This window comes from Sinocyclocheilus anshuiensis, unplaced genomic scaffold (assembly GCF_001515605.1).
Source record: "Sinocyclocheilus anshuiensis isolate Anshui unplaced genomic scaffold, SAMN03320099.WGS_v1.1 scaffold515, whole genome shotgun sequence".
In the NCBI taxonomy this organism is placed as follows: domain Eukaryota; kingdom Metazoa; phylum Chordata; class Actinopteri; order Cypriniformes; family Cyprinidae; genus Sinocyclocheilus; species Sinocyclocheilus anshuiensis.
Genome location: NW_015548243.1, coordinates 1,068,467 through 1,094,293, shown reverse-complemented (window position 1 = coordinate 1,094,293; position 25,827 = coordinate 1,068,467). Strand labels below are relative to the sequence as shown.

The following is a 25,827-nucleotide window of genomic DNA, read 5'->3' as shown; positions in this document are numbered from 1 at the left end:
TTCTAAATTACACAGTTTATCATACAGATTGAAAGCCAATGGGTGTTTGTGCGTGCTTGCGGGGAGGGGTGCGATTTTCGAATAATAATAAAATAATACCCAGTATTTTTGCTTGGAATGCCCATCCCTAATATATATATATATATATATATATATATGTGTGTGTGTGTGTGTGTGTGTGTGTGTGTGTGTGTGTGTGTGTGTGTGTGTGTGTGTGTGTGTGTGTGTGTGTATGTGTGTGTGTGTATATATATATATATATATATATATAATCAATGTATTAATGAATGTTCACGTCTTATATATAACTTCATTATACATGACTTCATCAGAGATTTCCTTGTGCAGCTTTTTTTATAGGAAATATTAATAATAATAAATCTGTAGCATATATTTGTAGCAGCATGTGTCAAACTCCTCTTCTAAAGTCAGATAATTCCCCTTTAAATATTTGTAACTTTTTGTAACATACTTTTAGTTAGACTCTCCCCAACACAGTTTTATGGTTTTGCAAAAAAAACAAAAAAAAGCAGAGAACGGTTATTCAGAAAATCCCTTGAGGCACATTAGGCCCACCCAGTATCCACGCCCACAGAAACTCATCAGATTTCCACAGGATTCAAATCATTCACAAACTCACATCCTGTACATCCCTCACTCCCTATGTGTTTATTAAATCTTTTGGCTAATCTGAATATGCTTTCAGCTGCCAATATGATTAGTGCTCTCAGCTACATTTAACACATTTTCCATGTTATATGCATTTGAAACGTCTTGTCTCAACATTGGACAAGTAACTAAATAAAAGTATTAATGCTACTAACTTTACATTTTCCAGAGGTGTGACTGTAGCTGCTTAAAAATAGTGCAGCTGTTCCAATAAGAAGCTACTTTTTCCTGTAAGAATATAATGTTGCATCACTGTTTTTATGTCAGACAAACAGTCTTAGAGTACAGCAAATGTTTTCTCAGCACTCTCAGAAAAAAAGGTACAAAAGCTGTCACTAGAGTGGTACCGTTTCAAAAGGTACAATTGTGTACCATTTAGGTACTAATACTGTATTAATACTGTATAATACTAATAAAGCATTAATATGCACCTTTAAGATACCAATATGCACCTTTTTTCTGAGAGTGAGTCATATAGTATGTACTACTGGAAAGTCTAATTTGTATGAGTTAATTAGTTGGTTAATGTCATAATTCCATAATTGAAAATATCTTTTCAAAACAAGATATTTAAAAATATACAAAAAAACTTAATATATATAAATTAGAGTGTAAATTTATCTCTTCAAACTTAATTCAGCTGAAAAATAAATTATATTGCATAGTTAAACATTTTAAAATATATTGCCCCATAAATATTTTTGGTTATAGATTTTAAAAAGTAAAACAAAAAAAAAACTTGTAGTAACAGTGATAAAATGTAATTTTGTTTAGCAAAAGCACACAACTGGCTTGAGATTGAGATTGGATTGAGATGTTTATTTATTTATATAGACAATATAAAAGCCAGTTACTTGGTTTTGCAAAACAAAATTACAGTTTGTAACATTGTACCTTATATATTTTATATGTATTTACACTCTTTTTAGCAAAAAAGAAAAAGAAAAGAAAATCAATTAAAATCAATATAAAAATAAATGCATGCTTATGTTAAAAGGGATTTCATGTTTGTTCTAAAATTTGTCATTGTTTTTGTGCTGCTCTTAAATTATGAATTATATATTATATTGCATTGTTATAAGCTACCAGCCAACATTTTTTTATTATTATTTTTAATGTTTTTTTAAATAATTCTCTTCTGCTCACTAAGCCTGCATTTATTTGATCCAAATGCTGAAAATGTAGCTTTGATCACAGGAATAAATTAAATTTTAAAATATATTCAAATAGAAAGCAGTTATTTTAAATAGTAAAAATATTTCACAATATTATCGCTTTTGCTGTATTTTGGATCAAACAAATGCAGGCTTGGTGAGCAGAAGAGACTTCTTTAAAAACATAAAAAATTTTACTGTTCAAAAACGTTTGACTGGTAGTGTACATTTGAAAATATAGAAATATATGACCTTCAATGCTCTTATTGTACCGACTTTTTATTGTAATACTTTTTCAATATGGTAGCTTGACTGTAGTTGAATTACTTTAAATTGAGTAGCTTGACAAACTACATTTCTACATTTGTAAAATGTAAAAATGTGCGTTTCTTAATGACCTTTAACCTTTTGAGTGTTTGCAATCCATTTAGACACATCAACCACTAAAGCAGCTCGAAGAAAACATTTACTATATTATATTAAAATATATTAAAATATTAACTCGAGGGAACAAATCAAAAATTAGTCCAGAGAATGAGTCCCAATAAAAGAATACACCAAATAATGTTATTTTTAGCAGCATCATATGACCCCTTTAACTCTTCCGCCCTCTCGTCTTTATTGATCGTATTGAGGATCGTCTCCTAGATTAATTAGCTTCAGATTAACTGATTGGAGGTTTATTTTCACTTGTAGGCCGGTAGATTAGCTACATATATCTTCATTAAACAGTCATTTTATAAGTCCATTAAAGTGACTCATGAGACACTCACGGATGTCACCAGCATTTTTAATTCCTATGAATATCCTCTTATCTATTAACCAGAGCCAATTCACGTTATCTTGACAAATGCGTCTCTTTTAGTCGCTGAACTGATCAATAAACAGAAATCAGCTCGAGTAGAAATGATTTGCATTGAAATCAGGCAATGAAGATCGTCCCGGTCCGCAAGTGGTTACATTTCTCCCTCTGTGACAAGGGCGCCATCAATTACAGGAATCACAGCTAATTTATTCCCTTGCCGTGCCTTCACTCGCCGAGTCGCTATTGATTAGAAGCAAAATGGAGACATTCAATTATGGGTAATTGGGTTTGATTAACATATGCAGTACACGGTTTGCGCTCCACAGGAACGAGTCGTCTACAAGAGCGACGCCACGGTGGCCGATGTGACAATCAGACAGTCTAAACGTCATATAAAAACGGGTTTTCAAACTTCTTGATGGCAAGGTTCCCTAAATATGAGGACACCCTTGCAAAGCACCTCCATATATTCTCTTTATATAAACACCTTTTTTGTTTGTTTGTTTGCTTATTTAAATTTATTTTTCCTTAAGTAAATTTCAAAAATCAAATTTAGATTTATTCTTTATTTTATTGTATTTATATTGATTTTTTAAAATAAAAAAAACAATTAAAATAAATATAATATTAAAATATATATATTCAAACACTATTATAGTTTTTATAAATATTATGAATTTGTTTTTATTTTTATATTTTCTGTTTTCATTTTAATTTTGAAGTTTTAGTAATTTTGTTTTGAGTTTTTTGTAATATAAATGTCTACATAGTTTTTATTAATTTTTATTTCAGTTTTAGTTTTAGTTATTAAGAGAGTTATTTGAGAAATATTGCCTTGGCAATTTTTTGCCTTTTTCTTTTTTACAAAATTAGATCAGTATTGTCAAGATAATATCATATATGAAAATATTATATACACTACCATTCAAAATTCTGGGGTCAGTGAGATTTCGAAAGAAATTCATACTTTAATTCAGCAAGGATGCATTTAACTTTACTTAAAAGTGAAACATTTATAATGTTACAAAAGATTGCACAACTGCTTATGTAATTGTGTTTTTTAATATTTTACAAATAAACTTCTGTTTGAAATGTTACTAAAAATCTTCTGCAATGCTTCATGAATTAATTATTCTTCTTTGCTTGGACACAAATGCACTGCAAAAAAATGATTTGATTTTTGTCTTGTTTTCCAGTACAAGTATCTAAACTTTCTTAAATCAAGAGAAGCAACATTACCTGAGATATTAAGTTTGGTTTCTGAAAAATTATCTTAGTTTCTTAGTGCTTAATTTATGCTTAAAATAAAAAATAATAATAAAAAAAACGTGAATGCGCTATTTTAAAATAGGGTAAATCTTGATTCAGGAATGTTTAGATCAGTGTTATTTTGTATAATTTAGATACTATCATAGTTTCTACAAATATTTTAAATTTAATGATTTTTATGATTTTTTTTTTATTTAATGTCTATATAGTTTTTATTCAGTTTTAGTTAAGCCAAGTAAAAACGAGAAATACTGCTTTGGTAACTAGCTGAAAAAAAAAGTTTTATTTTATTGTATTTATTTAGGTTAATGTTTATTATATTTTAAGCAACTGTTTTTTTTTTTAATGGTTTTAGTTTAGTTTAGTATAATAACCCTGGTTAAAAAACAAGACAAAAATACTAAATAAGAAACTCATTTTTTGCAGTGTTGTGATCGAGTCTCAGAAGTCAAATCCACTGTCTCGTCTCTTTCTGGTCCCGTTGCTCTCTCTGTAAGGCAGTGGTTTTTCGCCTGCTCCAGTCAGTAGATGACGGCGCAGATGCTGAGAGCAGGTGTATGTATATTTCAGCAGCTCAGCGGCTGGACATGAAGCGACTTAGACGAGGACGCCACACTCATGACACACACACACACACACACACACACACAGGATTCTAGCATACAGATGCTGGCTATTGACTCTCATTTGTCAGACGGGTTTCGCCTGGAGCCCATGAAAGGTCAGCATGCATGTTCACATGTGTTCCTATGTATGTCTGCTGGGAGCAAACTCAGAACCACTGCAGTCATCCTACAGTCACTGTTTTATGGAGGAGGGAATTGAAACTCCATCCCTGCACATCCCAATTCATAACATTCAACAGCCACATTATCTATAGTACACCCGACACAGTAACACATTCAAACCAAACTAGAACTAAATCCAGCTGGATAATGACAATTGCGTTCTTTAAATTTGCTTTATATAGTAGCTGAACTGAATTAGTTTACATCTGATGAACTTTGCAACATTGACACATTATTGAACTGAATTGAATCAACATTCAACTCAGCTGAATGATGACACTATTGCCTTCTGTAGAGCTGAAATTTAATGTTTCATAATTGAAGAACTTTGCAACATTGACACAGTACAGTATTACAGTATTTTACAGACACAGTAGGTTACAGTATTTTAATGCTTTGAAACAATCTGCATAAAGTGCTGTATAAATAAACATTATTGCAATTAATTTCTTCAGATATTCAGCATATAACATACTGGTGGGAGAATCACGTGTTGCTCATTAACACTTTACTGGAAGCCTTTATATATAATGCATTATACAAGAATTTTTAACGCATTAATTATGCCTTTAATGCACATTACAATGCATTGTATGATCTTATTAATAAATGTAACCACAGATATAATGCTTTATAATAGGCTACTTATATATTCATTGTTACACCTTGAGAAAATGTAATGCATTAAAAACATTCGACAAACAAGCAATTTCAGATGGAACAAGGAATTTGGATATAATGGATTTTAATTTTGGTTACAATTATTTATGAAAATATATAATGCATTATAATGATAATTATTAATAACTTTATAATTCATTATAAACTACCGGTCAAAAGTTTAGATTTTTACAAACTCGTTTGCTCACCAAGGCTACTTTTGATTAAAAACAGTAAATTTGTGAAATATTGTTACAATTTAAATGATCTGTTTTCTATTTGAATATATGTTGAAATGTAATTTATTTCTGTGATCAAAGCTAAATTTTCAGCATCATTACTCCAGTCTTCAGTGTCACATGATCCTTCAGAAATTATTCTAATATACTGATTATCATCAATGTTTGTGGAAACAATGACACATTTTATTTTAGTTTTGTTTTTTAGGATTCTTTGATTAACAAAAACTTTAAAAGAACAGCATTTATTTGAAATACAAAACTTTTGTTACATTCTCAATGTTATTGTCACTTTTAATCAATTTAATGCAGCTTTCTTACCCCAAACTTTTGAACAGCAGTGTATCATGGTTTACACAAATACATTAAGCAGCAAAAACTTTTTTATTATCAACATTGATAATAATAAGATTGATAATGTTTCTCAACCACCAAATCATATTTTTTATCAAACGAATGCAGCTTTGGCGGTATTGAAATTAAGCCCCAACCTACATTTTTCTCCCCCACTGAATATCCTGTGGCACTTCACAGAAGTAAAATAGGTTGTGAATGATGTTTCATGTTGAATTTAAGTTGAGAAAAAGTCATGTTCTCCAGCCGTGACATCACTGTAAAACTGCAGCACAGACAGACTCTAAGTACAGCTTGCTTTCTCCGTCTCGGTCTCTTTAATTCAGCTTTATTCTCTGATCTGAGTGATGAGGCATTGTAATAGCGCTGAACAGGAGTGTTCCTCTGTGAAATATTAAAGAGGGAGTCTGCGCTACGCCTGATGAATCCTGCAGTTGTGCTGCTCTGTAATGAGCGCTGGAGAGCCACCATCTCTCAGGAAATGCTTAAGATTTGATGAGATTGTGAGAGCCGACTGTAAAACACAGTCAAACTTCTTTAAGCTCTGCCTGCGGCTGCATGCCAGATGTTGCATTATTCACACTGAAATAACACGCGCTTTACATCTACCTGTACACTGTTTGCTTGAGTCAATCCTGCAGCAGTTTGAGGAAACGAGCCCAAGTGGCAAAGAACACTCGGCATGGTATATTAGTCTACTACTGTAATATATTTACTACTTGCACAGAATGTATTACAGTTTTCTCAGTTCATTAACGTGTCTTGGCCCTATTAGTTAAAAAATAAACTTATCAAACAGTCTACTACACTGCTGTCACATAACCTCACTACCTTGCATATTTAATTTAGCAAGTGCTAAATAAATCAGAAATAAATCAAGTTATCTTGCATTTGTAAGCTATTTTGTGTTTAAATATATATCATTTTTTGCAGTCCAATCAAATAATTAATCAACTTCTTTTTTTTTTTAAAGAGGAGAAAAAAAAAAGCAAAATTGTTTTTGCTCATTTGTCATTGTGAAATGGCAAGTATAAACTGGCATGTTTTTACATTTTGTATTTTTGTAAGCAAGTAAGTAAGTAAATAAATAAGTAAATAAATAAATAAATAGATAGCTGTTCAGTTATCTAAAAAAAGAAGAAAAAGGGTTATCTGGTATTTTTAAATCAAATTTAGCGTAAACATTTTCCTTTTGGCAGTCTGATGAAATAAGTCAAGAATTGTTTTAAATTCTTTTTTTTTTTTAATTTGTCACCCTGGAAATGGGACATCTAAACAAGAGCAGTGCCTTGTGGGATACAGGCCTGTTTCTGATGAAATAAGTCAAGAATTGTTTTAAATTCTTTTTTTTTTTAAATTTGTCACCCTGGAAATGGGACATCTAAACAAGAGCAGTGCCTTGTGGGATACAGGCCTGTTATTAATCTATTCTAGTATACAATGTAGTATTCTAGCATACGAAAGCAAGCAAGCAAATAGATTCATAAACCAGCAAACAAACAAAAAATATATAAATAAAAGGTTTTGAGTTATTTTATCAGGGCTAAAAATGAGAAAAAATAGTAGTGATGAGTAGTGATGTCATGCAGCAATATAATAAAGATTCCAATGTGCAATAAATTATATAAATGTGCATTTCATGCACAGTATACAATACTGCAAAAATAGTAGTATAGTACTCCAAAGATTCCCAGTGACCCGTCACGTCATCATATGGTTTTTACAGTCCTGCTGCATCTGTTAGAAACACACAGCAGAAGCGCAGTGATGCAGCACGCTTGACAGTCTGATGCTTCATTTTCTCACACAACAGAATATGGAGACGAGAGACTCAAGTCCGCTTGAGTGTTTCATGTTTCTGCTTGGGTCGAAACAATAGCTGAGAGACGAACCCTAGAGAGGGAGGATTCATACAGCTGCATGCTGAACGCATTCATCAAACACATGCATGCAGACGTGCAGAAACACACACACACACACACACACACACACACACACACACACTCCTCGGCCTGACCTCTGAGACTCTGTCCTGCACAAGGACGGGTCATCTGAGAGAGAAAACAACAGAAAACACACACCAGAGCTCTGATCCACAACCCAGTGACACCAAAACACAATAAAACACACTAGACTAAGCCAGGTTAGGAAACTAGAAAACCACTTTAGTCTAGTTTAAGCTGTTTTCTCAGCGGAGAGATTTTAAGGCAAAACACAACAGGTGAAAACTTTATGCACTTTTTGAATTTTTAAATTCTAAAAGTTTTCTCCTTCTCAGCGGAGAGATTTTAAGGCAAAACACAACAGGTGAAAACTTTATGCACTGGTCAATTTTGGGTTATTTGGCTTTTATGTAGTTTCAGACCAGTGGAAATCAAACATGCAAAATATACTTTTAAGTGTTTATTTTCTATTTGCGTCTGTAGATTTCAAATACAACGCATATCTTTAAAGGCAGTTTCTTAAATTTTTAAATTCTAAAAGTTTTCTCCTCCACTTTTTTACGCATTTACATTCACTCAAATTTTACAGTTTTATTCCCTTCTGTATTCTGAAGGTTTTTATAGAGGAGTTTATATCATTTGCCTGGTTTTATACAGCATTTTATTCCTAAAAACAGTGATTTTTTTCTGTCTGTAAAAACCGTTATCTCTAACATGTTACAAAAAATAAACAAATAAGAATGTTGAACCTAGCTTTATCCAGTTTTCAGGTTTATCTTCTGAAATTGGCAAATTAGTGCATAATTAGATAATGCATTATTTGTGTATTTAAACTTAGAATTTAAGAAAACCTACAAAACTTAGAATGCAATTTTTTTTTTGCAAATCTTAATGTATGCAATGAATTAAGGAAGTAAGGTGACATTTATTACAGTATTTACATTTTTTGACAAGAATGACCTGAGGTGTCTTACCAGAAACATGCTATATAGATATGATTATTTGTTCATACTGAACATTTACATTTAGTCATTTAGCAGACGCTTTTATCCAAAGCAACTTACACATGAGGACAATGGAAGCAAACAAAATCAACAAAAGAGCAATGATATATGACAAGTCTCAGTTAGCTTAATGCAGTACACGTAGCAAGGTTGCGCAGCTCTGACCTCAGAGGTCATCTGCCCGGAACTGCTTCCCTTTACAACAGAGAGCGCAAGCTACATTAAAGTGATTATTACGTTTTGAATATGGATATTTTTCTTACAAAAACGCATCGATTCGCTACAGAAGGCCTTTGTTCACCCCCCGGAGCTGTGTGAGACACTTTTTTTTATGGATGGGCGCTTTTTATTTAACTTCTTTTGGACTGATGCATGCAACACCCGCTGAGTGGCATTAAACAGCTTGAAATATCAAAGACAATTTTTAATATAACTCCGACTGGATTCGTCTGAAAGAAGAAAGTCATATACACCTAGGATGACTTGAGGGTGAGTAATTTATGGGCTAATTTTCATTTTTGGGTGAACTAACCCTTTAAGAGGAAATTACTGGATTTTTGAATGTTATTCGAGTTCAATACACACTCATACAAGTAGAAGGAGCAATGGAAATCAGAAATTGGATGGATTGCTGTCACAATAATGTCATTTTTTTTTTTTTTTTACCCAATGTGTGTATTTATGTATTTAAAAGCACTGCATCTTAGTGTAATGCAAACTTAAAACTGTGAGAGTGAACTGCTGCTCTCATGAGGATCTGCTGTCTATGTGGTTCCATATGTAGGCTGCAGACAGTGAAGCAGTTTTTAAATCTGAGCCTCGGTTTCTCTCCATGAGGCCAGACTCACGCGGAGTAAAATCTACACTCTCTCCAGGAACCGCTTCAGGTGATCTTTCTTACAAAGAACCGTGACGAAGCCTCATCTGTGAGCGTGTTCACGTTTATACACTTTAAACCGTGCAAGATCATTTCTCTCAGAAAGTCATGTCAGATGTTTCTCTTAAAAAATGTTTAGGGAAAAAATAGACTCAAATGAGACAATTGTTTAGATAGAATAAGAGTATACGAGTGAACGTCTTAAAACTTGTCAAGAACATGTTCAGGTCATATACTATCCCAAATTTAAATAAGAATTAGACAATCAAGTCTTAGATGTAAAAATACACACACACACACACACACACACACACACATCCACTATGTTCCAAACAGTTAGTTAGTTAGTCAGACATTAATTAATTTTTAAAATACTGTTAGGTTTTGGGTTAGGAAATGGGATATGTTTTCATGAGATGTGACACATACACAATTACTGTGAAGAGAATAAATTCAAACTGAGATCTTTGACTCTCGATTGTTTGCTCAAATCTGAGAAAAATCCAAAAACGTTGCTGAGATCTCTTCTGAAACTCAGAAGAAACATCTGGAGACTTCAGCAAAAGTCTCCATTCATTCTCAGTGCTGTCTCAGCAGCACGAGCTCAGCTGACTCTGACAAAGGCACTGCTGCACAATGCATCATGGGAGCGTGTGGTCGCAAGCGCAGATGACCCAGAATATTTTCTGCTGACATTCCTCGGAGGCGAGGAAACTTGTGTGCAAGCTGAAACTGGGTTACATAACATCATCCTAATATAGCCATGCAGGTAAGGCTTCCGAATGACTTATAAACAGCACAGACCTGCTCATTTCTCAAAAACACAATCACCGCAATAAAGAAAAATCCTCCTTCGAGATATTGGCCTGTTAGTGCTTATTCAGATGTGTCTGTATGGTGTAAAAATGTCCATTTCTGTCCATGAATCACATTAAAGGTGAAGTATGTTTGCTCAGTGTTAAAATACTTGTATCCCAGTTTAATATGAAGGTCTGTTTTCACTGGAAGGAACGAAGGAAAGTCATTATTTTTGCACTTGCGTTGACACTGCTGTTGCAAAAAACACCAAAATCCAAATAAATCCTATCCTAAAAAATGTCTTAACATTTAGCAGTCCAATCAAATGAAGATATTAACAACACAGCCATGCATCTTAAAAACCAATTCTGCTGATTTGCAAAAACTGGCCTAATATTGCCTATTGGGATGGTGCGGAATTCAAAAATATTATTTTTGCACTTGCGTTGTCACTACTGGTGCAAAAAAAATAGTAAAATACAAATAATTTACCCCAAAATGAATCTTAGCCCATGATTTACTCACCCTAAAGCCACCCTAGGTGTATATGACTTTCTTCTTTCAAATCAATACAACCAGAGTTATATTAAAAATGTCCTGACTCATATATATATATATATATATGCTGATTAAGAAAACATACAAGACTGCAACTATAGTTTGAAGTGGATCAAAAAAGTTCAAAGTTGTCCTAAGACAAGAATGCATTTTGGTTTTAGGACAACTTCGATGAAAGGTTTTGATCCACTTCAAATGTTGACTAGTGTACTTATAAATGCAAATACTTGACCATGGACCACAAAACCAGTCATAAGGGTCAATTTTTTGAAATTGAGATTTATACACAGGGCAATATTTGGCCGAGATACAACTATTTGAAAATCTGGAATCTGAGGGTGCAAAAAAAATCTAAATATTGAGAAAATCGCATTTAAAGTTGTCCTTAGCAATGCATATTACTAATCAAAAATTAAGTTTTAATATATTTACAGTAGGAAATTGACAAAATATCTTCATGGAACATGAGCTTTACTTAATATCCTAATGATTTTTGGCATAAAAGAAAAATCGATATTTTTGACCCAATATACCTATGTGACTTATGACTGGTTTTGTGGTATATTTTGCATACATACTGCTGCAAAAGTACGAGTAGCATGTTACGATACCACACAACTGCTTGTGTGTGAGAAATCAAGATTAGCTGATGTTAAAGAAACCAGCTAGGTAAAATTTGCAGGTAAAATCAACTAATGTGTGAGTGGTGAGAAACAGACGTGCAGATGTGCAGACACGCAGGCCGCAGGTCCCACAAGTGCATTCAAACAGGCCAGCAGAACTGTTGAAAGAGCAATACATGTTTCAAGAGCAAGAGCTTTTAAAAACTCATCCAACAGCGCTGGAACTTAACTTAATAATTATTTAAAAGCTTGTGTACATGAGTGTGTTGCCACCATTTAGAGTCTGTGTGTGTGTGTGTGTTTGAGAAAGAGAGATTGCAGTGTAATTGAATAGGACAGATACACGCACAGAAGAACAATTCCCCTCCTCCAATCCCATCAGCCCTGAGCATCATTACACACATGCCGTGTTCGGTAGGGAAAGACGGCTCTGTAATTTCCATTCAGCGAGACGGGAAAAGGCACTCTTGAGCGAAAGGCATCGGTGCAGCTCTGAAGCTGTGAAACTGCTTAAAGCTTTCATGGATTTTATAATGCTGTTGCATGCATTGCATTTCACCTTGGTATTGATCATTTTAGAATAGTGGATAAATTGAATGTTATGATTAACACAAACAGCCTGAGAACATGCAGGGGCCTCATTTATAAAATGCATGTATATGATCGGAATTATTGCTTATTTTCACAAATCGGAACAAATAAGAATTTATGAAGGCAAAATCTGACATAATATGTTCTTTACGTGTATGCCAACTGAAGAGCATGTGTAAAAATGTTTTGCACTCTTATCGGTAATTAAAATAATCCAACAGTTTATTAAAATGTAAAGATAAATAGACATAAAAAAATATATTTTTGTGTATGTATACGCATACATTTATATAGGGTTATTGTAGTTAACTAAAAAAAAACTGAAAGAAAAAATTCAAACCATAAAAGTCACTTGAAATAAAATAAACATTAACTAACTAAATGAAAAAAAAAAAAATAATTAAATTAAATAAAATTAAAATACAAAAATTAGGTCAGCTAGTTGCCAAGGCAACATTTCTCATTTAATATAGTTTAACTTCATGTACTAAAATGAACTAAAATTAAAATTAATAAAAGACATACATAGACATATATATAAAAACAAACTACTAAAAATGACAAAACCCTGCAAAATTACAAAAGCTTTAAATTTAAATGAAAATATAAAAAATAAAAATGCATGAAAAATTCTAAAAATAAAAACTGACTCAAAATATTAATAAAAACTATAATGGTATCTCAATGACACTAAAATAACACCACAAATATACACATATATACAACTGCTGTTAATTATTATTATTTACCATTGTTTTGTTGTTGTTGTGTTTTTGCAATTTGCTGTAATACTGTATTTGTGTACGCATGATAATGATAATTGCTGTCAATTTTATAGCAACTATTTGCAATAAGATATCGTTTTTTGTTTTAAATTACTGTTAATATATTTGGCTATTAATTGAATGAAAGAAAAAATGCAATTTAAAATGTACAATACTGTAGGTACATGCAAGTTCACATTTGTTTTGTAATTTGTCACATATTTATACAATATTTCTACTGTAATTTTACAGTGACAACTAATACAATTTTTATTTTTTATATCTTCTGCTTTTGTGTTAATTTTGGATACAGTTCTATTAATTTAGTTGTGTGTTTTTGTCATTTTATTAGTTTTTGTTGTTTTTTTAAATATGTCTATATAGTTTTTATTAAGCATACATCTTTACAAAGTAAGAAGTAAAATAACATGAAATACATATGATATTTGTGAAAAAAATATATGCATGCATGTTAAAAACGGGGGCATGTGTGAACTGCTGACGTGTGTGTGGATTATACTGGGGTTGATGTAGTTTTATATGACATGCGTGTGCGCTGCAGACTCAGAATGAGGCCGATCCTCATGTGTCAAGTGCAGATATGGGAAGGTTCCAGCAACGGGAAGCAGTGGGATGGGTAAAGCCGCTGTTCAGCACTACTTTGAAGCTGTGAAACTGCAGCCTGGTGCTTAATCAAAGGTCTCATGGTGTTTGTTTATTTTCTAGTGCTGGTGAACACATTACAAAGACCATTAATTGCTTGGGCAGCCGCCCAACACTCACCGGCAGGGACACGCAAACATTCAGCACATCACCATCTTCTTGCCGAGAACCAGAGAGAGGAGACAGTTAGAGCGCTGCCATGGGCCTGGCCCAAGGGATCAACAGCTAGTCCTGCTCCTCACGTCACACATGTTAATGCATTTACAACACATCAACATCTGATCTGCTGATCAGCTCCTCAGTGACATTTATACCTCATCAAGTGGCTTTAAGACCCATTTTACTTTTGCATTTCTGAATGAAACATTATATGCAATGATACATGCAAAATGTAGGCTTGGTTTTTATGATAATCTGCATGCATTTTCCTCCTGAATGTCCTCGCTTTCACGGTCATGTCCTGACAGGGATTTCAAAATAACATAAAATGTCCAGATTTTGGCTTTGTTTTCCTATTGACGCCCTCTCTACAGTCCTCATACATTATATGCAGGAGTATTTGCATTGCTTTGGCGTTCTCTGTAGATCCCACCTTCTTGCACGCCACGATTGGTTGCTTATGTGCAATGCCTGCATGCTATTGGTCAAACAACTTTTCAGTCATTTGCATTCGGCAAGTATGAAAACAACTGGAAAACAAAGGCAAAAGTCAAATATTTTAGTCAATTTAGAAATCCTGGCCAGGACATGAGTGGGAAAAAATGACTTATGTTCACCTAAATTACACCTTTACTGTTGCAACCTTAATTATATCAGCCAGCAAATGCATGAACGTAAGATGTGCACCTTGAATGCGGTGAAGTTGCTTTTGAAAAAAAATCTACCAAATGCATAAAGGTAAAATGCATAAATGTAAACTTTTAAAATGCTGCATTACCTACTACAACAGCAGTCTAAAACAAAGACTAAATAGATCTGACTGTTGACCAAGGTTATTATCGTTAACTAAAACGTTAAAATACATATTAAATAATACAAGCTATGTAACATATTTTACTTAAAAAAAACATTAACTAAAAAAAGAATAACATATATTTTATTACAGCTAGTTGTCAAGGCAACATTTTAAAACTTCAAATAAAATAACTAAAATGTACATAAAATAAGTAAAACTATAAACAAAATGACAATAAAAAACTATATCAACAGACATTAAAAAAACACACACACAAATTACAAAAACATTAAAATATTTTTTTTTAACAAAATATGAAATCCAAAATATTAACAATAGCCTCAATGGATGTGGAGCAAGTTTTGACATTTTGTTAAAATATTAAAAAGAAACAATTATTTAGAAGAACATGCACTCATTAAATAATCACAAAATGAGCAGGAACATGCCCTAATGAAAAATAAATATACTAAAATGTATTTGAAAAATCTTTATTTCATGCCAAGTATACTACAAATACATTTACATATTTGTATACTTAATAAAAATACCCTGGAATTGTACTTTTTGCATGCTAAACTTGTATACTTATAGTCTGTTAAATTGGAACAACTAATTTTGTACTTAATGCACTTAAAATGCTGGCTAGTATGCACTTTTCCACAATACAGTTTTGTGTAATTAGTGCTGAAGTCCAACTGAAGTGGAACTATTGCAAGTATACTTTAGGTACACTTTAAATATCACGCAATTAAAGAACAATATTATTCAAAGCTCATACAATCCTCATCAACAGTGACATTACAACACATTTTAGGTTTAATGTTAAATGTTTATTGTGCACAAGTAGTGCTCAGAATAAAGTTTAGTTAAAAAAAAAAAAAAAAAACACTGAGTGGATTTTTATCATTATAGGGTGGATGTGTACACACACTGCCAACACACATTTATGTTCAAACATCATGTAAAAGTGAATTTGGCATCCGATGACCCCTTTAAGTTAAGTCTCGAGCAATGTCAGTAAATATGTTAATAGATTCGAACTATACTTAGTATGAAATAATTTTATTTTAAATATATTACTTTTTTACTAGGGGTGTATTAAAGAAAACAGGGTTTACCTTGATTTCATGTTGATTTTTCAGTATGTATGAAAATGTATATGAATATGAATTTAACAGCTAAAAACATTTTAAAATGCAACATTTTTGTATCCAGGACGATACCTGTACTTACAGTAAACATATACATTAGCAGGCTACTGCTTGAAACAGTTGTTGCATAACGCAGACTGTTTCACAAAAAAAAAAAAAAGCATGCAGTAAACTGAAGTATGTACTGCAGTGCACAGTACAAAATATTTCCTAGTCCGTCTTTAAAATGAAGCTTTACTGCACTAAAATGATTTTTATTATTAAAAAACAGTCATGCACTTTATGTCTCTTCAGTAAATGTAGGAATGACGGAAGCGTAAAACATTTCTGCTATTTCACCTCACATAATTTCTCTGCTTTTATGACAGCTGCTTTGAAATCGTGGAACGAGCGAGGTTATCGCTTCCCTAAAATGGACCCTTTTCTCCCACTTCTGGGTGGCAGCCAGCCGGGGAAGATAATTTGTTATTATTAGTGAAAGCAGAATTGTGTTTTTACGCTGTTTTCATGTCATACCAAACACAGAATTGCCTTTGGGGCTGAAGCTGCAATAAAGATAAATTAGAAATAGATTGCAGAAACCGTTTCCATCCATAACAGTGACTTTGTTTTATTTCATTTCGTCGGAACACTCACTAGGTTACGTTCCCTCCTCCGCACATTAGGACTGGAGGTTCTTCCTCTCTGTACATTGTCACGCTTGCTGTGTGAGCCCTGTGGGCTTCATCAAGAGGCGCTCTGCAGAAACGCTGCGTTTCGCATTAATCAGCGCAGCCTCTCGCAGGTACCGCTACACCAATTAAACCCATACGACCCAGGACACGGACGCTGCTGGAGGGTTTGCCCTCTGGTCGGGGGACTCTGGTATCGCCACGTGCAACGAGGGTGCTCTCGGCCAATCGGACGGTGGCTCCAGGCACAGGGGGTTCCTCTATATTCACCTGACCGTGGTGTAGGACGCAAGAGGACACTGGGAAGGACGGTGTGTTTGCGCTCATCTGGGGAATGGGATAAAAATACTGAGCTGACAAGCCAATTAATCAGCTTTCAGGGCACTGCGGTGTAGAGCATCCTCCAAAGGGCGGCAGGACGCTGTCTCTTTAAGAAGAAACCGCTCTGATGCTGATTGGTTTTGCTTTTTGCAAATTAGGAAACATAGAAATGCACTTTTAGCATTTGAACTGCAGCTTAGTTCCCTACAACGTGAATTTCAACTCTAGCAAGGGCCTCCATCTACAATGGGACACCTGAGCATGAGGCCGTGCATTAAAACATAGCTATTTGTCACCAACACAAAGTTTTTTGGCAACATCATCATTAATATTTATAGGTATTGTTTTAATGTGAATTGTCTTTTCTGGCATACTGTACATACAGTCCATATGTTTGGATAGACTCCCATATGTATCATATTTTGACATCGAAAATCAAAGACGAACAAATTTTTGCAGAAGTACAACTGTTCACATTATAAACGGTCAGTATATTGATATTACATTTTTCAATTTCTACACAAACGTACAGAAATATATGAAAGCTTCTTTCTACCTTGGAATAAAAATTGTGACGTTTTCTCTCACAATTCAGACTTCTTTCTCGCAATTGCGAGTTTACATCTCACAATTCTGACATTTTTTTTTCTCAGAATACTGAGGCTGTTTTGCTATTAATAATAACTCGCAACTATACGATATAAACTCACAATTCTAAGACAAAGTCCAAACTGAGGGTTTTTAACTCACAATTGTGAGATATACACTTGCAATTCTGAGTTTTAATGAACGTAATGAAAACTGAAATGTATTGATTTAAAATTCATTTAATAAAATTAATGAAAATTTAGTTTTTCTGAGCAATTTCCACTTTTTAAAGGGGTCATATGATGCGATTTCAATTTTTAAACCGCATAAACACATTTCATTACATCAAATACACAAAATAATGTTATTTTTAGCAGCATCATATGACCCCTTTAACTTTTTAACAATTCAGACTTTTTTCCCCTCGCAATTGCAAGTTTACATCTCGCAATTAATACCTCGAAATTGTAAGATATAAACTCGTAATTCTGAGAAAAAAGGTCTGGATTGTGATTTTATAACCCGCAATTGTGAGATATAAACTTGCAATTCTGAGTTTTTGGTAATTTTGACTTTTTTACAGTAACTCACAATTCAGACTTTCTTCTTGCGAGTTTACATCTCACCAATAATCGTACAATAAATTCGTAATTCTTAGAAAAAAAATGTCTGAATTGTGATTTTATAACTTAAAAAAAAAAATGCAAATCTCGCACGTTTACATTAACTACTTTGTCTCAGAATACTGAATTTACATTACACTATCAATAACTCACAATGCAACTTTGGAGAAAAAAAGTCATAATTGCAAGATATAAATTTGCAACTCTGAGAGAAAAAAAAAAACGTATAACCCACAATTACGAGCAACAAACGTGCAAATGTGAGTTTACATCTCACAATAACTAAAAATTCTGACAAAAAAACCCAAATTGCATGTTTAAAACTCACAATTGTTAGATATAAACTTGCAAAAGTACATTTATATCTTTCAAATCTCACTTTTGTTCCTAAGAATTCTAAATTTATATCTTGCAATTGCGCGATAATTCAGAGAAAGAAGCCTGAACCGCGAGTGAATAATTGACAATTGCTAGATATAAATTACAATTCTGAGTTTACATTTCGCAATTCGGATTGTTCTCTGAATTCTGAGTTTACAGTTGTGAGATATGAACTTGCAATTCAGAGGAAAAGTCAGAATAGCAAGATATACACTTAAAATTTCAAGAAAAAAAATTCTAAATTGTGACTAATAAAAAGTCACAATTATCTTTTTCATATTTTATTCCGTGGCAGAAACAAGCTTGCATAGAAATGTATGTGCACACAGAATAGCTATGAATATAGATGAGCGGATAGATGTTACTAGTACAGTGGCATTATGAAATATGCACTCGTCCTCCATTTCTGATGACTTGAGAGACTGAAGACGACATGACAACCTCTCTGGTAAGTGAATATAATGAGCAGCTGATGCTTGCTGGTTTTTATGGTGCATTTCATCTCTAGGAAGTGAACGCCTGAGTGCACTGAAGCAATTCTGACAACGGGACTCCCCTAGAATGATTCCCTCATCAGTGCACTTAGAGTAATTTTGGTAGGCCGGCCTGGGAAGGTTCCACTGTTCCAAGTTTTCTCCATTTGTGGATAATGGCTCTGACCGAGGTTCGCTGGAGTCCCAAAGCCTTAGAAATGGCCCTTTCCAGACTGATTCATGTCAACTGTTTTGATTCTCATCTGTTCTTGAATTTCTTTAGATCGCAGCATGATGTGTTGCTCTTTAAGCATGTTTCACTTTGTCAGACAGGTTCTATTTAAGTGATTTCTTGATTCAACAGGTCTGGCAGTAATCAGGCCTGCGAGTGGCTAGTGAAGTTTAACTCAGCTTTCTAAAATAATGTGGTTAATCACAGTTCTTTCATGATTTAACAGGAGGGGCAATTAATTTTTCACATAGGGCCAGGTAGGTTTGGACAGCTTTCTTCTCTTAATAAATGAAATCATTTTAAAATGGCATTTTGTATTTACTTGCATTATCTTTGTGTAATATTCAAATTTGTTTGATGATCTGAATCTTTTAAGTGTGACAATATATCAATATATTAATGTGACAATATATTAATATCTCCCTTTGCATGTTAAATTATTAGTGACGTCAAACAATTAATCGCAATTAATAGCATCCAAAATAAAAGTTTTTGCTTACATAATATGTGTGCGTACTGTGTATATTTCTTATGTATATATAAAGACACACATACAGCATATATTTTGAATATATTTACATGTATTCACGTGTATATATTTACATTCATAGAAATTATATCATATATAAATATATTTAATATATAAACGTAACATTTTTCTTAAATAAATATATGCATGTGTGTGTATTTATATATACATAATATACACAAATATAAATATAATAAATTAATCGTGATTAATCGTTATTAATAGAAATTATAAATGACATATTTCTACAATATAATTAATATATTAAACAATTAATATTTCCTAAATACATAAATATTCAACTATTGATATGAGAAAAGCTACTGCTGAAGTACTCAAAAATGTACATACAATAGTAACGACAGCAAACCTACCAAGTCATAACTTACCATTTAAATTATGACTACTAAGTCTTATTTAAAATGAACCAAGAACTGTTACAAAGTCACACTAAAGGTTTGTAAGGCATAAGTCAGTGGGCTGGATTCTCATATACTTATTATCTCCTCAAAAGCACTTAAAAACCATTTGACAGCTATATCAGTGTCTGACTCCCTGAACGCTGCACTTACTACTGACCTGGGACGTGTGGATTGAGACACACCCTTAGACTCATCCATCCATCCGTTCCTGTCCCTCCCTTCTTTATATTCTCAGCCGAGTGGCTCTTCGCTGTCAGAGAGTGCAGCTGATGTGGGAAATCTTAAGCACTGCTCAAGTACTGGCTCAAATCAATCACCTGTTTCACATTCAGTAGGAATTTTAAGAAGGGAGGGAAAAAGCGACAGCCGGGCTGAAAAATCCAACGCTGCCGCTTGAGTTTCCATCGCAGCGTCTCCCCTGTCAGCGGTGCTCCCCGAACGAGCCTCTGAAATAAATGAAAGCCGTTCCACTCTGCTGACTGCTGGCGCCTCTATTCCCAGGCTTGATTTAGTGCCACTTTTTTCTTAATGGACTGTTTGTGAGACTGGCTTCAGAAGCGGAGTGGACCCGCACGAACCCACCAATCACCAAACGCCGCAACAGGAAAGGTTCTGCTGACCTCTGAGACGCTTCACGACGCCAGCTAAACACACAACGTTTGTTAGCACTCACCGCAGGGGAACGTTATTAGCATGAAATGACACATATGATTACTGCTCTTTTCTTTTAGCTCGCTGCTGCTGGCTCTCTCTCAAACTAACAATTACTATGACTTCTACCAGTGCAGTAGTGCGGTGGAGTTGTTCAATTCCAGGGTCGGGAACCAGAAGGTTGTTGGTTTGATTCCTACAAGCAGAAAACGATCATTACAGTGCCCTTGAACTCTAACGACAACTTTTTTTCAACTATTTTTATTTGTCCTTTTTAAGAGGGACAACTGTGACAGCTAAAGGTTGTTGTTTCTCGTATGATTCTTCAATTCTGAGAATATTTCAGATTTTAAAAAAATTAAAACTTCTTCAAACGTGTTTCATCTGTTAAAACATTCATCACATGTCTGGAATGAAGATCTGATCATGGCCTTGATCAACCTTCAAAAGGATTCTGGTATAATGTGTGATGGTGTGGACGTTTGATATTGTGTGTGATGGTAATTACATTTCCCACTTTTTTGGAGAAAAAGATGGAAAAGCCTTGGACATGCACAACAGGGTGTCTAGGGGTGAATTAATGTTGAACTTATGAAAAGAAATCAATTAAATCTGAACTAAAATTCTCATGTTTACCAGCACGGTAATGAAAAAGTTGCATTAAAAATGGTTAAATTGCATGTTTGTTTTTTGTTGTTGTTATTGTTGTTTGGTTGTTTGTTTCTTTTAAAGCATGCTTCCATGCTTGAATTGCATTTTTAAAAAAGCACAAGTCCATAATTAAATTGCAAATAAATTTGTGCTTAAATTGCCTTAAAAAAAAAAAAAACCTGTACTTGCATATTTAAAAAAAAAGTAATAAAATAATTTGTAAAAATTGTGCTTAAACTGCATTAAAAATGCATCCTGCATTTTTAATAGCACAAAGCCATACTTAAATTGTAAAATAAATAAATAAATAGTGCTTAAATTGCATCTAAAAAAGTGCAAATCCATTGTTAAATTACCTTTTAAAAGCACAAATCTGCACAAATCCGGGTCCGCAGAGTTTAACTGGTTAAATTGTGTGTGTGTGTGTGTGTATATATATATATAATTAAGTATTTATATATTAAAACTGTGCGTAAATTGTTTTAAAAGAAAACACAAATCCATGCCTAAATAGCATTTTTTTTAAAAGCTGAAAATTGCAGAAATAAAAATGTGCTTAAATTGCATTTTTAAAAGCACAAATGTGTACTTAAGTTTAATTGCATTTAAATAAACAAAAAAGCATTTTTTTTTTTTTTTACAAAATATATATTTAATTATATATATTTTAAAATCGTTGCTTAAATTGTATTAAAAGGACAAATTTACAATTTGTCCTTAAATAGCATAATATTTTAAAAATGCACAAAACCTTACTTAAAATAAATAAATAAATAAATGCAGTGCTTGTATTTCATTTTTAAATCCTTACTTAAACTGCACATAAAAAAGCATTGGCTTAAATTGCATGTTAAAACATAAATAAATAAAAAAGATGTTAGAAAAGTTCCCCTAATTGCAGAACCAACACCCATTTGTGTTCTAGTGTTTCTCTTGGCACATGTGTTATTGCCTCAACAGTTATTTGTGTCCTTTGGTAATTGCCATTAACACAAGAAATGCTCTTTTTTTGTAAGTCTCTTTGGCTGGAAAGGGGCTGCCAAAAACACAAACGTAAATGTAAATAACAAAAATCAATTAGCATCTAGCTTGAGCGTGTACCGCGGTTCTCAGTGTTTGCTCTGGTAAGCTGCTCCAGTCTGGGTGGCTGCCAGTGCTGCTTAATTGCACAGGGATCGTTTTGAGTAATTAGGCAATCGGAATATCCACTAGTTTTAAATAAGGCAAAGAGCTAATCTCAGCCAGCAGCCAGCACTCTGACAGAGGAGATGTAGGATTGCTAGAGTCCCGCGAGAGCCGCTTTAAAGGCCTGTCACGAGAACTGTTTGTCTTGAGCGATGTGCATCTCACAGCCTCGTGTTATCAGCTGACGCATGATGCCATTGGTTCGGTAGTGACACACATTCACCACTTTATTCAAACATCTCACGCTCTGCAAGTTTACACAGTTTAGTCTCCTCTGTGGATCGAATATTTCCAGATATGCATTCCTGAGGGGCACGATGCCATCTTTCCATATGTCCGTCTACATACTCGAGAGATTCACTAATATGAACAGTGCCTGCTGATGTGTCTAAAGGAAATCCAGTTGAAACCAGGTGACAAATAGAACAAAGTTAACACTGGCAGTCAAACAATGACTTTCTTGAAAAATAAGTCTTATTTACATAGAAAGGAGGCATGTTTGCACAGACAAGTTCTTAATTTAAACACTCTGGTTAAAGTTACCACATGCAAATGTTTAGCAAATTCACCACTCAGTCTGCCAGTTATTGAAGACGAATGCTATCTTTTTCCACAATAAAGCTTATAAAACCCAGAATAATTTTTTTTCCACAAAAATCTTCTAAAAACCAGGTATCGGAAACTTTTTTTTCCAAAATTAAGCTTTTAAAACCCAGAATCGGCACTATTTTTTCGACAATAAAGCTTATAAAACCCGGAACTGAAATGATTTTTTCCCCACAAAGTTTCTACAATCCGGAAATGGAATCACATTTTCTACAAAGAACTTCTAAAACCCGGAAATGGATTCACATTTTCTACAAAGAGCTTCTTAAACCTGGAATTGGAGTCACTTTTTTCCACAAACCTTATAAAACCTGGAATTAGAATCACTTTTTTCCACAATAAAGCTTCTAAAAACTAAAACCGGAATCACTTTTCCCCATAAACTTTCTAAAACCTGGAATCGGAATCACTTTTTTTCCACAATAAAGCTTCTAAAAACTAAAACCGGAATCACTTTTCCCCATAAACTTTCTAAAACCTGGAATCGGAATCACTTTTTTTCCACAATAAAGCTTCTAGTACACAGAATCGGATACCATTTTTACCAGCTTTCAAAACCTGGAATCGGAATCAGGTTTTGTTGTTTGTTTGTTTTTTTTAAATAAAGCTTCCAAAATCCACAATCTAAAACCTTTTCCACAATACAGCTTCTAAACCCTGGAAATGGGTGCTTTTTTCTCCACAATATTAAATTTAACAAAAATGATAAAACCCGGAATTAGAAACACTTCTTTTCACAAAAAAGCTTCTAAAACCCAGAATCGGAATCACTTTTTTTCCACAATAAAGCTTCTAGTACACAGAATCGGATACCATTTTTACCAGCTTTCAAAACCTGGAATCGGAATCAGGTTTTGTTGTTTGTTTGTTTTTTTTAAATAAAGCTTCCAAAATCCACAATCTAAAACCTTTTCCACAATACAGCTTCTAAACCCTGGAAATGGGTGCTTTTTTTCTCCACAATATTAATTTGATCAAAAATGATACAACCCGGAATTAGAAACACTTCTTTTCACAATAAAGCTTCTTAAACCCAGAATCAAAATCACTTTTTTCCACAAAGCTTCTAAAATCTGGAATCAGAATAACTTTTTCCACAAAAAAGCTTCTAAATCCCATCACTTTTTTCCCCACAATAAACATATACCTGTAAACCTGGAACCGGATGCTATTTTTTTCCATAATTAAACTAATAAAACCAGAATCTGAATCACCTTTTCCCCACATTACAGCTTTTAAAACCCGGAATCGGAATAAGGATCACAACTTCCCTTCCCCAACTCATCTGTGTTAGGATAGTTCAGATTAGCATGTGTGTGTTAAAATGCTTAACTGCATGAATAACCTCAGCTCACAAACGAAAGCCCTGTGCGCCGTACTAACAGTGAAAACCTCCGTGATGTAAATACAAGAGACACGTGACCTGCGCTCAGAGCAAACAGTTGACACGCATGCTAATAGCTAATTATGAACTATGGGGATTTATTTACCTGGAAAAGCTATTAGCCTCCCAAGACCTCCATTGCCATCATCACCAAACTAACGTCCCTGTACAGCTTCAGGGAGGAAGAGCGAGACGGAGAGAGAAAGATCCTGTTGGAAAAAAAGAGAAGAAAAAAGAAACAAATATAGACCAGTTTGGACCAGCTTAAATTTTAAGATGGACTTGAAGCTGCAGTGTGTCATTTCTGCACCACTAGTGACACCAAACCTAAAAGTAATGTTTGTTACACGACCTTGAAATAAATAAAATACTTTTACATATATTAAAAACAATAAAATAAATAAATAAATAAATAATAAACAAATAAAATTACCTTTAAAAAGTGAAATGCCTTAATATGAACAAATTAATACATAAAATAAAATACCTATTATTTAAATATATATATATATATATATATATATATATGTATGCGTGTGTGTGTGCACATGCGCACATATTATTAAAATACTTCAATATAAATAAATAAAAACTGTATATGTAAAATAAAATACAATATATTAAAATATCAATAAATAAATAAAATACCTTATATTTTTTGAGTTTGGGGTTAGTCCTTTTGTTCAAACAATGGAAGACAGAATGATGGAAACCTGTTTGAAAACAATTAAATAATAATTTATTGAAATAATATATCATTACATGGTGATCTGCTACACTGTCACATGACCTTGATACATTGTTTAATTAAGTTGAATGCACTGCATTGTGGGATACACTCTAAAAAATGCTGGGTTAAATACAACCCAGCGCTGGGTAAAATATGGACAAACCCAGCAACTGGGTTGTTTTGGCCCAGCGGTTGGGTTAAATGTTTAACCCAACCTTCTGGGTAGTTACCCAACCCCTGTCAAATAGCTGGGTTTGTCCATATTTTACCCAGCGCTGGGTTGTATTTAACCCAGCATTTTTTAGAGTGTACATTCTAATGCACCTCAGTTTTTGAGCGAATATTGCCAAAATTATCCACCAATGATGCTTTTTTTTCACTTAAAAACTGAGGTCCATGAACTCAGATCAATGAGGCCTATGATCAATCAGTTCAAAAAAGATACAGCATAATAGCAATTTTTAAAATGCCGGTAATTTTTGACTGGGAAAACCAAATAACTGAAATATTTT

The 25,827-nt window shown here is 33.5% G+C and overlaps 1 long non-coding RNA gene across 1 annotated transcript; it reads right to left on the bottom strand.

Moving 5' to 3' along the window:
* Positions 1–16,463: 16,463 nt before the first annotated feature.
* On the bottom strand, positions 16,464–25,299 carry LOC107655108 (uncharacterized). Its single transcript, XR_001630396.1, has 3 exons — positions 25,234–25,299; positions 24,692–24,794; positions 16,464–16,866 (listed from the first exon to the last, which is right to left on the bottom strand). It is a non-coding gene; the product is annotated as an uncharacterized LOC107655108 (long non-coding RNA).
* Between the last annotated feature and the right edge of the window lie 528 nt (positions 25,300–25,827).